Raw genomic sequence first — 18095 nt, 5'->3', positions numbered from 1 at the left:
ACATTTGGTTTGAGCGCAATCATTAAACTTAATTAAAAAAGTCATTTAAGCCTTTTCACAGTGAGATCTATGCGATATGGCCGAGAAATGTAATTTTGATGTTAACTCCCAAACCGCTGCGCAGAAGTCAACCAAACTTCACCCATTAGTGTATTGTATCACAATCTAGTAATTACATGTGGAAATTTGGTTCTAGGACATTTGATTTGAGCGCAATCCTCAAACTTAGGTCAAAAAAGCCATTTAAGCCTTTTCACGTTGAGATCTATGCGATATGGCCGAGAAATGTAATTTTGATGTTAACTCCCAAACCGCTGCGCAGAAGTCAACCAAACTTCACCCAATAGTGTATTGTATCACAATCTAGTAGTTACATTTGAAAACTTTGTTCTATGACATTTTGTTTGAACGCAATCATCAAACTTAATTAAAAAAGTCATTTAAGCCTTTTCACAGTGAGATCTATGCGATATGGCCAAGAAATGTAATTTTGATGTTAACTCCCAAACCGCCTCGCAGAAGTCAACCAAACTTCACCCATTAGTGTATTGTATCACAATCTAGTAGTTACATGTGGAAATTTGGTTATTGGACATTTGGTTTGAGCGCAATCATTAAACTTAGGTCAAAAAAGTCATTTAAGCCTTTTCACAGTGAGATCTATGCGATATGGCCGAGAAATGTAATTTTGATGTTAACTCCCAAACCGCTGCGCAGAAGTCAACCAAACTTCACCCAATAGTGTATTGTATCACATTCTAGTAGTTACATTTGAAAATTTCGTTCTAGGACATTTGGTTTGAGCGCAATCATTAAATTTAGGTCAAAAAAGCCATTTAAGCCTTTTCACAGTGAGATCTATGCGATATGGCCGAGAAATGTAATTTTGATGTTAACTCCCAAACCGCTGCGCAGAAGTCAACCAAACTTCACCCAATAGTGTATTGTATCACATTCTAGTAGTTACATTTGAAAATTTCGTTCTAGGACATTTGGTTTGAGCGCAATCATTAAACTTAGGTCAAAAAAGCCATTTAAGCCTTTTCACAGTGAGATCTATGCGATATGGCCGAGAAATGTAATTTTGATGTTAACTCCCAAACCGCTGCGCAGAAGTCAACCAAACTTCACCCATTAGTGTATTGTATCACAATCTAGTAATTACATGTGGAAATTTGGTTCTAGGACATTTGATTTGAGCGCAATCCTCAAACTTAGGTCAAAAAAGCCATTTAAGCCTTTTCACAGTGAGATCTATGCGATATGGCCGAGAAATGTAATTTTGATGTTAACTCCCAAACCGCTGCGCAGAAGTCAACCAAACTTCACCCAATAGTGTATTGTATCACAATCTAGTAGTTACATTTGAAAATTTTGTTCTAGGACATTTTGTTTGAACGCAATCATCAAACTTAATTAAAAAAGTCATTTAAGCCTTTTCACGGTGAGATCTATGCGATATGGCCAAGAAATGTAATTTTGATGTTAACTCCCAAACCGCTGCGCAGAAGTCAACCAAACTTCACCCAATAGTGTATTGTATCACATTCTAGTAGTTACATTTGAAAATTTCGTTCTAGGACATTTGGTTTGAGCGCAATCATTAAACTTAGGTCAAAAAAGCCATTTAAGCCTTTTCACAGTGAGATCTATGCGATATGGCCGAGAAATGTAATTTTGATGTTAACTCCCAAACCGCTGCGCAGAAGTCAACCAAACTTCACCCAATAGTGTATTGTATCAAAATCTAGTAGTTACATTTGAAAATTTTGTTCTAGGAAATTTTGTTTGAGCGCAATCATCAAACTTAATTAAAAAAGTCATTTAAGCCTTTTCACAGTGAGATCTATACGATATGGCCGAGAAATGTAATTTTGATGTTAACTCCCAAACCTCTGCGCAGAAGTCAACCAAACTTCACCCATTAGTGTATTGTATCACAATCTAGTAGTTACATGTGGAAATTTGGTTCTAGGACATTTGATTTGAGCGCAATCCTCAAACTTAGGTCAAAAAAGCCATTTAAGCCTTTTCACAGTGAGATCTATGCGATATGGCCGAGAAATGTAATTTTGATGTTAACTCCCAAACCGCTGCGCAGAAGTCAACCAAACTTCACCCAATAGTGTATTGTATCACATTCTAGTAGTTACATTTGAAAATTTCGTTCTAGGACATTTGGTTTGAGCGCAATCTTTAAACTTAGGTCAAAAAAGCCATTTAAGCCTTTTCACAGTGAGATCTATGCGATATGGCCGAGAAATGTAATTTTGATGTTAACTCCCAAACCGCTGCGCAGAAGTCACCCAAACTTCACCCAATAGTGTATTGTATCACAATCTAGTAGTTACATTTGAAAATTTTGTTCTAGGACATTTTGTTTGAACGCAATCATCAAACTTAATTAAAAAAGTCATTTAAGCCTTTTCACAGTGAGATCTATGCGATATGGCCGAGAAATGTAATTTTGATGTTAACTCCCAAACCGCTGCGCAGAAGTCAACCAAACTTCACCCAATAGTGTATTGTATCACAATCTAGTAGTTACATTTGAAAATTTTGTTCTATGACATTTTGTTTGAACGCAATCATCAAACTTAATTAAAAAAGTCATTTAAGCCTTTTCACAGTGAGATCTATGCGATATGGCCGAGAAATGTAATTTTGATGTTAACTCCCAAACCGCTGCGCAGAAGTCAACCAAACTTCACCCATTAGTGTATTGTATCACAATCTAGTAGTTACATGTGGAAATTTGGTTATTGGACATTTGGTTTGAGCGCAATCATCAAACTTAGGTCAAAAAAGCCATTTAAGCCTTTTCACAGTGAGATCTATGCGATATGGCCGAGAAATGTAATTTTGATGTTAACTCCCAAACCGCTGCGCAGAAGTCAACCAAACTTCACCCAATAGTGTATTGTATCACAATCTAGTAGTTACATTTGAAAATTTTGTTCTAGGAAATTTTGTTTGAGCGCAATCATCAAACTTAATTAAAAAAGTCATTTAAGCCTTTTCACAGTGAGATCTATGCGATATGGCCGAGAAATGTAATTTTGATGTTAACTCCCAAACCTCTGCGCAGAAGTCAACCAAACTTCACCCAATAGTGTATTGTATCACAATCTAGTAGTTACATGTGGAAATTTGGTTCTAGGACATTTGATTTGAGAGCAATCTTTAAACTTAGGTCAAAAAAGCCATTTAAGCCTTTTCACAGTGAGATCTATGCGATATGGCCGAGAAATGTAATTTTGATGTTAACTCCCAAACCGCTGCGCAGAAGTCAACCAAACTTCACCCAATAGTGTATTGTATCACAATCTAGTAGTTACATTTGAAAATTTTGTTCTAGGACATTTTGTTTGAACGCAATCATCAAACTTAATTAAAAAAGTCATTTAAGCCTTTTCACAGTGAGATCTATGCGATATGGCCGAGAAATGTAATTTTGATGTTAACTCCCAAACCGCTGCGCAGAAGTCAACCAAACTTCACCCAATAGTGTATTGTATCACAATCTAGTAGTTACATTTGGAAATTTTGTTCTTGGACATTTGATTTGAGTGCAATCCTCAAACTTAGGTCAAAAAAGCCATTTAAGCCTTTTCACAGTGAGATCTATGCGATATGGCCGAGAAATGTAATTTTGATGTTAACTCCCAAACCGCTGCGCAGAAGTCAACCAAACTTCACCCAATAGTGTATTGTATCACAATCTAGTAGTTACATTTGAAAATTTTGTTCTAGGACATTTTGTTTGAACGCAATCATCAAACTTAATTAAAAAAGTCATTTAAGCCTTTTCACAGTGAGATCTATGCGATATGGCCGAGAAATGTAATTTTGATGTTAACTCCCAAACCGCTGCGCAGAAGTCAACCAAACTTCACCCAATAGTGTATTGTATCACATTCTAGTAGTTACATTTGAAAATTTCGTTCTAGGACATTTGGTTTGAGCGCAATCATTAAACTTAGGTCAAAAAAGCCATTTAAGCCTTTTCACAGTGAGATCTATGCGATATGGCCGAGAAATGTAATTTTGATGTTAACTCCCAAACCGCTGCGCAGAAGTCAACTAAACTTCACCCAATAGTGTATTGTATCACATTCTAGTAGTTACATTTGAAAATTTCGTTCTAGGACATTTAGTTTGAGCGCAATCATTAAACTTAATTAAAAAAGTCATTTAAGCCTTTTCACAGTGAGATCTATGCGATATGGCCGAGAAATGTAATTTTGATGTTAACTCCCAAACCGCTGCGCAGAAGTCAACCAAACTTCACCCATTAGTGTATTGTATCACAATCTAGTAATTACATGTGGAAATTTGGTTCTAGGACATTTGATTTGAGCGCAATCCTCAAACTTAGGTCAAAAAAGCCATTTAAGCCTTTTCACAGTGAGATCTATGCGATATGGCCGAGAAATGTAATTTTGATGTTAACTCCCAAACCGCTGCGCAGAAGTCAACCAAACTTCACCCAATAGTGTATTGTATCACAATCTAGTAGTTACATTTGAAAATTTTGTTCTATGACATTTTGTTTGAACGCAATCATCAAACTTAATTAAAAAAGTCATTTAAGCCTTTTCACAGTGAGATCTATGCGATATGGCCGAGAAATGTAATTTTGATGTTAACTCCCAAACCGCCTCGCAGAAGTCAACCAAACTTCACCCATTAGTGTATTGTATCACAATCTAGTAGTTACATGTGGAAATTTGGTTATTGGACATTTGGTTTGAGCGCAATCATTAAACTTAGGTCAAAAAAGTCATTTAAGCCTTTTCACAGTGAGATCTATGCGATATGGCCGAGAAATGTAATTTTGATGTTAACTCCCAAACCGCTGCGCAGAAGTCAACCAAACTTCACCCAATAGTGTATTGTATCACATTCTAGTAGTTACATTTGAAAATTTCGTTCTAGGACATTTGGTTTGAGCGCAATCATTAAATTTAGGTCAAAAAAGCCATTTAAGCCTTTTCACAGTGAGATCTATGCGATATGGCCGAGAAATGTAATTTTGATGTTAACTCCCAAACCGCTGCGCAGAAGTCAACTAAACTTCACCCAATAGTGTATTGTATCACATTCTAGTAGTTACATTTGAAAATTTCGTTCTAGGACATTTGGTTTGAGCGCAATCATTAAACTTAATTAAAAAAGTCATTTAAGCCTTTTCACAGTGAGATCTATGCGATATGGCCGAGAAATGTAATTTTGATGTTAACTCCCAAACCGCTGCGCAGAAGTCAACCAAACTTCACCCATTAGTGTATTGTATCACAATCTAGTAATTACATGTGGAAATTTGGTTCTAGGACATTTGATTTGAGCGCAATCCTCAAACTTAGGTCAAAAAAGCCATTTAAGCCTTTTCACAGTGAGATCTATGCGATATGGCCGAGAAATGTAATTTTGATGTTAACTCCCAAACCGCTGCGCAGAAGTCAACCAAACTTCACCCAATAGTGTATTGTATCACAATCTAGTAGTTACATTTGAAAATTTTGTTCTATGACATTTTGTTTGAACGCAATCATCAAACTTAATTAAAAAAGTCATTTAAGCCTTTTCACAGTGAGATCTATGCGATATGGCCGAGAAATGTAATTTTGATGTTAACTCCCAAACCGCCTCGCAGAAGTCAACCAAACTTCACCCATTAGTGTATTGTATCACAATCTAGTAGTTACATGTGGAAATTTGGTTATTGGACATTTGGTTTGAGCGCAATCATTAAACTTAGGTCAAAAAAGTCATTTAAGCCTTTTCACAGTGAGATCTATGCGATATGGCCGAGAAATGTAATTTTGATGTTAACTCCCAAACCGCTGCGCAGAAGTCAACCAAACTTCACCCAATAGTGTATTGTATCACATTCTAGTAGTTACATTTGAAAATTTCGTTCTAGGACATTTGGTTTGAGCGCAATCATTAAATTTAGGTCAAAAAAGCCATTTAAGCCTTTTCACAGTGAGATCTATGCGATATGGCCGAGAAATGTAATTTTGATGTTAACTCCCAAACCGCTGCGCAGAAGTCAACTAAACTTCACCCAATAGTGTATTGTATCACATTCTAGTAGTTACATTTGAAAATTTCGTTCTAGGACATTTGGTTTGAGCGCAATCATTAAACTTAATTAAAAAAGTCATTTAAGCCTTTTCACAGTGAGATCTATGCGATATGGCCGAGAAATGTAATTTTGATGTTAACTCCCAAACCGCTGCGCAGAAGTCAACCAAACTTCACCCATTAGTGTATTGTATCACAATCTAGTAATTACATGTGGAAATTTGGTTCTAGGACATTTGATTTGAGCGCAATCCTCAAACTTAGGTCAAAAAAGCCATTTAAGCCTTTTCACGTTGAGATCTATGCGATATGGCCGAGAAATGTAATTTTGATGTTAACTCCCAAACCGCTGCGCAGAAGTCAACCAAACTTCACCCAATAGTGTATTGTATCACAATCTAGTAGTTACATTTGAAAATTTTGTTCTATGACATTTTGTTTGAACGCAATCATCAAACTTAATTAAAAAAGTCATTTAAGCCTTTTCACAGTGAGATCTATGCGATATGGCCAAGAAATGTAATTTTGATGTTAACTCCCAAACCGCCTCGCAGAAGTCAACCAAACTTCACCCATTAGTGTATTGTATCGCAATCTAGTAGTTACATGTGGAAATTTGGTTATTGGACATTTGGTTTGAGCGCAATCATTAAACTTAGGTCAAAAAAGCCATTTAAGCCTTTTCACAGTGAGATCTATGCGATATGGCCGAGAAATGTAATTTTGATGTTAACTCCAAAACCGCTGCGCAGAAGTCAACCAAACTTCACCCAATAGTGTATTGTATCACAATCTAGTAGTTACATTTGAAAATTTTGTTCTAGGAAATTTTTTTTGAGCGCAATCATCAAACTTAATTAAAAAAGTCATTTAAGCCTTTTCACAGTGAGATCTATGCGATATGGCCGAGAAATGTAATTTTGATGTTAACTCCCAAACCTCTGCGCAGAAGTCAACCAAACTTCACCCATTAGTGTATTGTATCACAATCTAGTAGTTACATGTGGAAATTTGGTTCTAGGACATTTGATTTGAGCGCAATCCTCAAACTTAGGTCAAAAAAGCCATTTAAGCCTTTTCACAGTGAGATCTATGCGATATGGCCGAGAAATGTAATTTTGATGTTAACTCCCAAACCGCTGCGCAGAAGTCAACCAAACTTCACCCAATAGTGTATTGTATCACATTCTAGTAGTTACATTTGAAAATTTCGTTCTAGGACATTTGGTTTGAGCGCAATCTTTAAACTTAGGTCAAAAAAGCCATTTAAGCCTTTTCACAGTGAGATCTATGCGATATGGCCGAGAAATGTAATTTTGATGTTAACTCCCAAACCGCTGCGCAGAAGTCAACCAAACTTCACCCAATAGTGTATTGTATCACAATCTAGTAGTTACATTTGAAAATTTTGTTCTAGGACATTTTGTTTGAACGCAATCATCAAACTTAATTAAAAAAGTCATTTAAGCCTTTTCACGGTGAGATCTATGCGATATGGCCGAGAAATGTAATTTTGATGTTAACTCCCAAACCGCTGCGCAGAAGTCAACCAAACTTCACCCAATAGTGTATTGTATCACATTCTAGTAGTTACATTTGAAAATTTCGTTCTAGGACATTTGGTTTGAGCGCAATCATTAAACTTAGGTCAAAAAAGCCATTTAAGCCTTTTCACAGTGAGATCTATGCGATATGGCCGAGAAATGTAATTTTGATGTTAACTCCCAAACCGCTGCGCAGAAGTCAACTAAACTTCACCCAATAGTGTATTGTATCACATTCTAGTAGTTACATTTGAAAATTTCGTTCTAGGACATTTGGTTTGAGCGCAATCATTAAACTTAATTAAAAAAGTCATTTAAGCCTTTTCACAGTGAGATCTATGCGATATGGCCGAGAAATGTAATTTTGATGTTAACTCCCAAACCGCTGCGCAGAAGTCAACCAAACTTCACCCATTAGTGTATTGTATCACAATCTAGTAATTACATGTGGAAATTTGGTTCTAGGACATTTGATTTGAGCGCAATCCTCAAACTTAGGTCAAAAAAGCCATTTAAGCCTTTTCACAGTGAGATCTATGCGATATGGCCGAGAAATGTAATTTTGATGTTAACTCCCAAACCGCTGCGCAGAAGTCAACCAAACTTCACCCAATAGTGTATTGTATCACAATCTAGTAGTTACATTTGAAAATTTTGTTCTATGACATTTTGTTTGAACGCAATCATCAAACTTAATTAAAAAAGTCATTTAAGCCTTTTCACAGTGAGATCTATGCGATATGGCCGAGAAATGTAATTTTGATGTTAACTCCCAAACCGCTGCGCAGAAGTCAACCAAACTTCACCCATTAGTGTATTGTATCACAATCTAGTAGTTACATGTGGAAATTTGGTTATTGGACATTTGGTTTGAGCGCAATCATTAAACTTAGGTCAAAAAAGCCATTTAAGCCTTTTCACAGTGAGATCTATGCGATATGGCCGAGAAATGTAATTTTGATGTTAACTCCCAAACCGCTGCGCAGAAGTCAACCAAACTTCACCCAATAGTGTATTGTATCACAATCTAGTAGTTACATTTGAAAATTTTGTTCTAGGAAATTTTGTTTGAGCGCAATCATCAAACTTAATTAAAAAAGTCATTTAAGCCTTTTCACAGTGAGATCTATACGATATGGCCGAGAAATGTAATTTTGATGTTAACTCCCAAACCTCTGCGCAGAAGTCAACCAAAATTCACCCATTAGTGTATTGTATCACAATCTAGTAGTTACATGTGGAAATTTGGTTCTAGGACATTTGATTTGAGCGCAATCCTCAAACTTAGGTCAAAAAAGCCATTTAAGCCTTTTCACAGTGAGATCTATGCGATATGGCCGAGAAATGTAATTTTGATGTTAACTCCCAAACCGCTGCGCAGAAGTCAACCAAACTTCACCCAATAGTGTATTGTATCACATTCTAGTAGTTACATTTGAAAATTTCGTTCTAGGACATTTGGTTTGAGCGCAATCTTTAAACTTAGGTCAAAAAAGCCATTTAAGCCTTTTCACAGTGAGATCTATGCGATATGGCCGAGAAATGTAATTTTGATGTTAACTCCCAAACCGCTGCGCAGAAGTCAACCAAACTTCACCCAATAGTGTATTGTATCACAATCTAGTAGTTACATTTGAAAATTTTGTTCTAGGACATTTTGTTTGAACGCAATCATCAAACTTAATTAAAAAAGTCATTTAAGCCTTTTCACAGTGAGATCTATGCGATATGGCCGAGAAATGTAATTTTGATGTTAACTCCCAAACCGCTGCGCAGAAGTCAACCAAACTTCACCCAATAGTGTATTGTATCACAATCTAGTAGTTACATTTGGAAATTTGGTTCTTGGACATTTGATTTGAGCGCAATCCTCAAACTTAGGTCAAAAAAGCCATTTAAGCCTTTTCACAGTGAGATCTATGCGATATGGCCGAGAAATGTAATTTTGATGTTAACTCCCAAACCGCTGTGCAGAAGTCAACCAAACTTCACCCAATAGTGTATTGTATCACAATCTAGTAGTTACATTTGAAAATTTTGTTCTAGGACATTTTGTTTGAACGCAATCATCAAACTTAATTAAAAAAGTCATTTAAGCCTTTTCACAGTGAGATCTATGCGATATGGCCGAGAAATGTAATTTTGATGTTAACTCCCAAACCGCTGCGCAGAAGTCAACCAAACTTCACCCAATAGTGTATTGTATCACATTCTAGTAGTTACATTTGAAAATTTCGTTCTAGGACATTTGGTTTGAGCGCAATCATTAAACTTAGGTCAAAAAAGCCATTTAAGCCTTTTCACAGTGAGATCTATGCGATATGGCCGAGAAATGTAATTTTGATGTTAACTCCCAAACCGCTGCGCAGAAGTCAACCAAACTTCACCCAATAGTGTATTGTATCACAATCTAGTAGTTACATTTGAAAATTTTGTTCTAGGACATTTTGTTTGAACGCAATCATCAAACTTAATTAAAAAAGTCATTTAAGCCTTTTCACGGTGAGATCTATGCGATATGGCCGAGAAATGTAATTTTGATGTTAACTCCCAAACCGCTGCGCAGAAGTCAACCAAACTTCACCCAATAGTGTATTGTATCACATTCTAGTAGTTACATTTGAAAATTTCGTTCTAGGACATTTGGTTTGAGCGCAATCATTAAACTTAGGTCAAAAAAGCCATTTAAGCCTTTTCACAGTGAGATCTATGCGATATGGCCGAGAAATGTAATTTTGATGTTAACTCCCAAACCGCTGCGCAGAAGTCAACCAAACTTCACCCAATAGTGTATTGTATCAAAATCTAGTAGTTACATTTGAAAATTTTGTTCTAGGAAATTTTGTTTGAGCGCAATCATCAAACTTAATTAAAAAAGTCATTTAAGCCTTTTCACAGTGAGATCTATACGATATGGCCGAGAAATGTAATTTTGATGTTAACTCCCAAACCTCTGCGCAGAAGTCAACCAAACTTCACCCATTAGTGTATTGTATCACAATCTAGTAGTTACATGTGGAAATTTGGTTCTAGGACATTTGATTTGAGCGCAATCCTCAAACTTAGGTCAAAAAAGCCATTTAAGCCTTTTCACAGTGAGATCTATGCGATATGGCCGAGAAATGTAATTTTGATGTTAACTCCCAAACCGCTGCGCAGAAGTCAACCAAACTTCACCCAATAGTGTATTGTATCACATTCTAGTAGTTACATTTGAAAATTTCGTTCTAGGACATTTGCTTTGAGCGCAATCTTTAAACTTAGGTCAAAAAAGCCATTTAAGCCTTTTCACAGTGAGATCTATGCGATATGGCCGAGAAATGTAATTTTGATGTTAACTCCCAAACCGCTGCGCAGAAGTCAACCAAACTTCACCCAATAGTGTATTGTATCACAATCTAGTAGTTACATTTGAAAATTTTGTTCTAGGACATTTTGTTTGAACGCAATCATCAAACTTAATTAAAAAAGTCATTTAAGCCTTTTCACAGTGAGATCTATGCGATATGGCCGAGAAATGTAATTTTGATGTTAACTCCCAAACCGCTGCGCAGAAGTCAACCAAACTTCACCCAATAGTGTATTGTATCACAATCTAGTAGTTACATTTGAAAATTTTGTTCTATGACATTTTGTTTGAACGCAATCATCAAACTTAATTAAAAAAGTCATTTAAGCCTTTTCACAGTGAGATCTATGCGATATGGCCGAGAAATGTAATTTTGATGTTAACTCCCAAACCGCTGCGCAGAAGTCAACCAAACTTCACCCATTAGTGTATTGTATCACAATCTAGTAGTTACATGTGGAAATTTGGTTATTGGACATTTGGTTTGAGCGCAATCATCAAACTTAGGTCAAAAAAGCCATTTAAGCCTTTTCACAGTGAGATCTATGCGATATGGCCGAGAAATGTAATTTTGATGTTAACTCCCAAACCGCTGCGCAGAAGTCAACCAAACTTCACCCAATAGTGTATTGTATCACAATCTAGTAGTTACATTTGAAAATTTTGTTCTAGGAAATTTTGTTTGAGCGCAATCATCAAACTTAATTAAAAAAGTCATTTAAGCCTTTTCACAGTGAGATCTATGCGATATGGCCGAGAAATGTAATTTTGATGTTAACTCCCAAACCTCTGCGCAGAAGTCAACCAAACTTCACCCAATAGTGTATTGTATCACAATCTAGTAGTTACATGTGGAAATTTGGTTCTAGGACATTTGATTTGAGAGCAATCTTTAAACTTAGGTCAAAAAAGCCATTTAAGCCTTTTCACAGTGAGATCTATGCGATATGGCCGAGAAATGTAATTTTGATGTTAACTCCCAAACCGCTGCGCAGAAGTCAACCAAACTTCACCCAATAGTGTATTGTATCACAATCTAGTAGTTACATTTGAAAATTTTGTTCTAGGACATTTTGTTTGAACGCAATCATCAAACTTAATTAAAAAAGTCATTTAAGCCTTTTCACAGTGAGATCTATGCGATATGGCCGAGAAATGTAATTTTGATGTTAACTCCCAAACCGCTGCGCAGAAGTCAACCAAACTTCACCCAATAGTGTATTGTATCACAATCTAGTAGTTACATTTGGAAATTTTGTTCTTGGACATTTGATTTGAGTGCAATCCTCAAACTTAGGTCAAAAAAGCCATTTAAGCCTTTTCACAGTGAGATCTATGCGATATGGCCGAGAAATGTAATTTTGATGTTAACTCCCAAACCGCTGCGCAGAAGTCAACCAAACTTCACCCAATAGTGTATTGTATCACAATCTAGTAGTTACATTTGAAAATTTTGTTCTAGGACATTTTGTTTGAACGCAATCATCAAACTTAATTAAAAAAGTCATTTAAGCCTTTTCACAGTGAGATCTATGCGATATGGCCGAGAAATGTAATTTTGATGTTAACTCCCAAACCGCTGCGCAGAAGTCAACCAAACTTCACCCAATAGTGTATTGTATCACATTCTAGTAGTTACATTTGAAAATTTCGTTCTAGGACATTTGGTTTGAGCGCAATCATTAAACTTAGGTCAAAAAAGCCATTTAAGCCTTTTCACAGTGAGATCTATGCGATATGGCCGAGAAATGTAATTTTGATGTTAACTCCCAAACCGCTGCGCAGAAGTCAACTAAACTTCACCCAATAGTGTATTGTATCACATTCTAGTAGTTACATTTGAAAATTTCGTTCTAGGACATTTAGTTTGAGCGCAATCATTAAACTTAATTAAAAAAGTCATTTAAGCCTTTTCACAGTGAGATCTATGCGATATGGCCGAGAAATGTAATTTTGATGTTAACTCCCAAACCGCTGCGCAGAAGTCAACCAAACTTCACCCATTAGTGTATTGTATCACAATCTAGTAATTACATGTGGAAATTTGGTTCTAGGACATTTGATTTGAGCGCAATCCTCAAACTTAGGTCAAAAAAGCCATTTAAGCCTTTTCACAGTGAGATCTATGCGATATGGCCGAGAAATGTAATTTTGATGTTAACTCCCAAACCGCTGCGCAGAAGTCAACCAAACTTCACCCAATAGTGTATTGTATCACAATCTAGTAGTTACATTTGAAAATTTTGTTCTATGACATTTTGTTTGAACGCAATCATCAAACTTAATTAAAAAAGTCATTTAAGCCTTTTCACAGTGAGATCTATGCGATATGGCCGAGAAATGTAATTTTGATGTTAACTCCCAAACCGCCTCGCAGAAGTCAACCAAACTTCACCCATTAGTGTATTGTATCACAATCTAGTAGTTACATGTGGAAATTTGGTTATTGGACATTTGGTTTGAGCGCAATCATTAAACTTAGGTCAAAAAAGTCATTTAAGCCTTTTCACAGTGAGATCTATGCGATATGGCCGAGAAATGTAATTTTGATGTTAACTCCCAAACCGCTGCGCAGAAGTCAACCAAACTTCACCCAATAGTGTATTGTATCACATTCTAGTAGTTACATTTGAAAATTTCGTTCTAGGACATTTGGTTTGAGCGCAATCATTAAATTTAGGTCAAAAAAGCCATTTAAGCCTTTTCACAGTGAGATCTATGCGATATGGCCGAGAAATGTAATTTTGATGTTAACTCCCAAACCGCTGCGCAGAAGTCAACTAAACTTCACCCAATAGTGTATTGTATCACATTCTAGTAGTTACATTTGAAAATTTCGTTCTAGGACATTTGGTTTGAGCGCAATCATTAAACTTAATTAAAAAAGTCATTTAAGCCTTTTCACAGTGAGATCTATGCGATATGGCCGAGAAATGTAATTTTGATGTTAACTCCCAAACCGCTGCGCAGAAGTCAACCAAACTTCACCCATTAGTGTATTGTATCACAATCTAGTAATTACATGTGGAAATTTGGTTCTAGGACATTTGATTTGAGCGCAATCCTCAAACTTAGGTCAAAAAAGCCATTTAAGCCTTTTCACAGTGAGATCTATGCGATATGGCCGAGAAATGTAATTTTGATGTTAACTCCCAAACCGCTGCGCAGAAGTCAACCAAACTTCACCCAATAGTGTATTGTATCACAATCTAGTAGTTACATTTGAAAATTTAGTTCTATGACATTTTTTTTGAACGCAATCATCAAACTTAATTAAAAAAGTCATTTAAGCCTTTTCACAGTGAGATCTATGCGATATGGCCGAGAAATGTAATTTTGATGTTAACTCCCAAACCGCCTCGCAGAAGTCAACCAAACTTCACCCATTAGTGTATTGTATCACAATCTAGTAGTTACATGTGGAAATTTGGTTATTGGACATTTGGTTTGAGCGCAATCATTAAACTTAGGTCAAAAAAGTCATTTAAGCCTTTTCACAGTGAGATCTATGCGATATGGCCGAGAAATGTAATTTTGATGTTAACTCCCAAACCGCTGCGCAGAAGTCAACCAAACTTCACCCAATAGTGTATTGTATCACATTCTAGTAATTACATTTGAAAATTTCGTTCTAGGACATTTGGTTTGAGCGCAATCATTAAATTTAGGTCAAAAAAGCCATTTAAGCCTTTTCACAGTGAGATCTATGCGATATGGCCGAGAAATGTAATTTTGATGTTAACTCCCAAACCGCTGCGCAGAAGTCAACTAAACTTCACCCAATAGTGTATTGTATCACATTCTAGTAGTTACATTTGAAAATTTCGTTCTAGGACATTTGGTTTGAGCGCAATCATTAAACTTAATTAAAAAAGTCATTTAAGCCTTTTCACAGTGAGATCTATGCGATATGGCCGAGAAATGTAATTTTGATGTTAACTCCCAAACCGCTGCGCAGAAGTCAACCAAACTTCACCCATTAGTGTATTGTATCACAATCTAGTAATTACATGTGGAAATTTGGTTCTAGGACATTTGATTTGAGCGCAATCCTCAAACTTAGGTCAAAAAAGCCATTTAAGCCTTTTCACGTTGAGATCTATGCGATATGGCCGAGAAATGTACTTTTGATGTTAACTCCCAAACCGCTGCGCAGAAGTCAACCAAACTTCACCCAATAGTGTATTGTATCACAATCTAGTAGTTACATTTGAAAATTTTGTTCTATGACATTTTGTTTGAACGCAATCATCAAACTTAATTAAAAAAGTCATTTAAGCCTTTTCACAGTGAGATCTATGCGATATGGCCGAGAAATGTAATTTTGATGTTAACTCCCAAACCGCTGCGCAGAAGTCAACCAAACTTCACCCATTAGTGTATTGTATCACAATCTAGTAGTTACATGTGGAAATTTGGTTATTGGACATTTGGTTTGAGCGCAATCATTAAACTTAGGTCAAAAAAGCCATTTAAGCCTTTTCACAGTGAGATCTATGCGATATGGCCGAGAAATGTAATTTTGATGTTAACTCCCAAACCGCTGCGCAGAAGTCAACCAAACTTCACCCAATAGTGTATTGTATCACAATCTAGTAGTTACATTTGAAAATTTTGTTCTAGGAAATTTTGTTTGAGCGCAATCATCAAACTTAATTAAAAAAGTCATTTAAGCCTTTTCACAGTGAGATCTATACGATATGGCCGAGAAATGTAATTTTGATGTTAACTCCCAAACCTCTGCGCAGAAGTCAACCAAACTTCACCCATTAGTGTATTGTATCACAATCTAGTAGTTACATGTGGAAATTTGGTTCTAGGACATTTGATTTGAGCGCAATCCTCAAACTTAGGTCAAAAAAGCCATTTAAGCCTTTTCACAGTGAGATCTATGCGATATGGCCGAGAAATGTAATTTTGATGTTAACTCCCAAACCGCTGCGCAGAAGTCAACCAAACTTCACCCAATAGTGTATTGTATCACATTCTAGTAGTTACATTTGAAAATTTCGTTCTAGGACATTTGGTTTGAGCGCAATCTTTAAACTTAGGTCAAAAAAGCCATTTAAGCCTTTTCACAGTGAGATCTATGCGATATGGCCGAGAAATGTAATTTTGATGTTAACTCCCAAACCGCTGCGCAGAAGTCAACCAAACTTCACCCAATAGTGTATTGTATCACAATCTAGTAGTTACATTTGAAAATTTAGTTCTAGGACATTTTGTTTGAACGCAATCATCAAACTTAATTAAAAAAGTCATTTAAGCCTTTTCACAGTGAGATCTATGCGATATGGCCGAGAAATGTAATTTTGATGTTAACTCCCAAACCGCTGCGCAGAAGTCAACCAAACTTCACCCAATAGTGTATTGTATCACAATCTAGTAGTTACATTTGGAAATTTGGTTCTTGGACATTTGATTTGAGCGCAATCCTCAAACTTAGGTCAAAAAAGCCATTTAAGCCTTTTCACAGTGAGATCTATGCGATATGGCCGAGAAATGTAATTTTGATGTTAACTCCCAAACCACTGCGCAGAAGTCAACCAAACTTCACCCAATAGTGTATTGTATCACAATCTAGTAGTTACATTTGAAAATTTTGTTCTAGGACATTTTGTTTGAACGCAATCATCAAACTTAATTAAAAAAGTCATTTAAGCCTTTTCACAGTGAGATCTATGCGATATGGCCGAGAAATGTAATTTTGATGTTAACTCCCAAACCGCTGCGCAGAAGTCAACCAAACTTCACCCAATAGTGTATTGTATCACATTCTAGTAGTTACATTTGAAAATTTCGTTCTAGGACATTTGGTTTGAGCGCAATCATTAAACTTAGGTCAAAAAAGCCATTTAAGCCTTTTCACAGTGAGATCTATGCGATATGGCCGAGAAATGTAATTTTGATGTTAACTCCCAAACCGCTGCGCAGAAGTCAACCAAACTTCACCCAATAGTGTATTGTATCACAATCTAGTAGTTACATTTGAAAATTTTGTTCTAGGACATTTTGTTTGAACGCAATCATCAAACTTAATTAAAAAAGTCATTTAAGCCTTTTCACGGTGAGATCTATGCGATATGGCCGAGAAATGTAATTTTGATGTTAACTCCCAAACCGCTGCGCAGAAGTCAACCAAACTTCACCCAATAGTGTATTGTATCACATTCTAGTAGTTACATTTGAAAATTTCGTTCTAGGACATTTGGTTTGAGCGCAATCATTAAACTTAGGTCAAAAAAGCCATTTAAGCCTTTTCACAGTGAGATCTATGCGATATGGCCGAGAAATGTAATTTTGATGTTAACTCCCAAACCGCTGCGCAGAAGTCAACCAAACTTCACCCAATAGTGTATTGTATCAAAATCTAGTAGTTACATTTGAAAATTTTGTTCTAGGAAATTTTGTTTGAGCGCAATCATCAAACTTAATTAAAAAAGTCATTTAAGCCTTTTCACAGTGAGATCTATACGATATGGCCGAGAAATGTAATTTTGATGTTAACTCCCAAACCTCTGCGCAGAAGTCAACCAAACTTCACCCATTAGTGTATTGTATCACAATCTAGTAGTTACATGTGGAAATTTGGTTCTAGGACATTTGATTTGAGCGCAATCCTCAAACTTAGGTCAAAAAAGCCATTTAAGCCTTTTCACAGTGAGATCTATGCGATATGGCCGAGAAATGTAATTTTGATGTTAACTCCCAAACCGCTGCGCAGAAGTCAACCAAACTTCACCCAATAGTGTATTGTATCACATTCTAGTAGTTACATTTGAAAATTTCGTTCTAGGACATTTGGTTTGAGCGCAATCTTTAAACTTAGGTCAAAAAAGCCATTTAAGCCTTTTCACAGTGAGATCTATGCGATATGGCCGAGAAATGTAATTTTGATGTTAACTCCCAAACCGCTGCGCAGAAGTCAACCAAACTTCACCCAATAGTGTATTGTATCACAATCTAGTAGTTACATTTGAAAATTTTGTTCTAGGACATTTTGTTTGAACGCAATCATCAAACTTAATTAAAAAAGTCATTTAAGCCTTTTCACAGTGAGATCTATGCGATATGGCCGAGAAATGTAATTTTGATGTTAACTCCCAAACCGC

The sequence above is a fragment of the Corythoichthys intestinalis genome, chromosome 1 (genome assembly GCF_030265065.1).
Source record: "Corythoichthys intestinalis isolate RoL2023-P3 chromosome 1, ASM3026506v1, whole genome shotgun sequence".
NCBI lineage: Eukaryota > Metazoa > Chordata > Actinopteri > Syngnathiformes > Syngnathidae > Corythoichthys > Corythoichthys intestinalis.
This window is presented reverse-complemented; position numbering follows the sequence as displayed.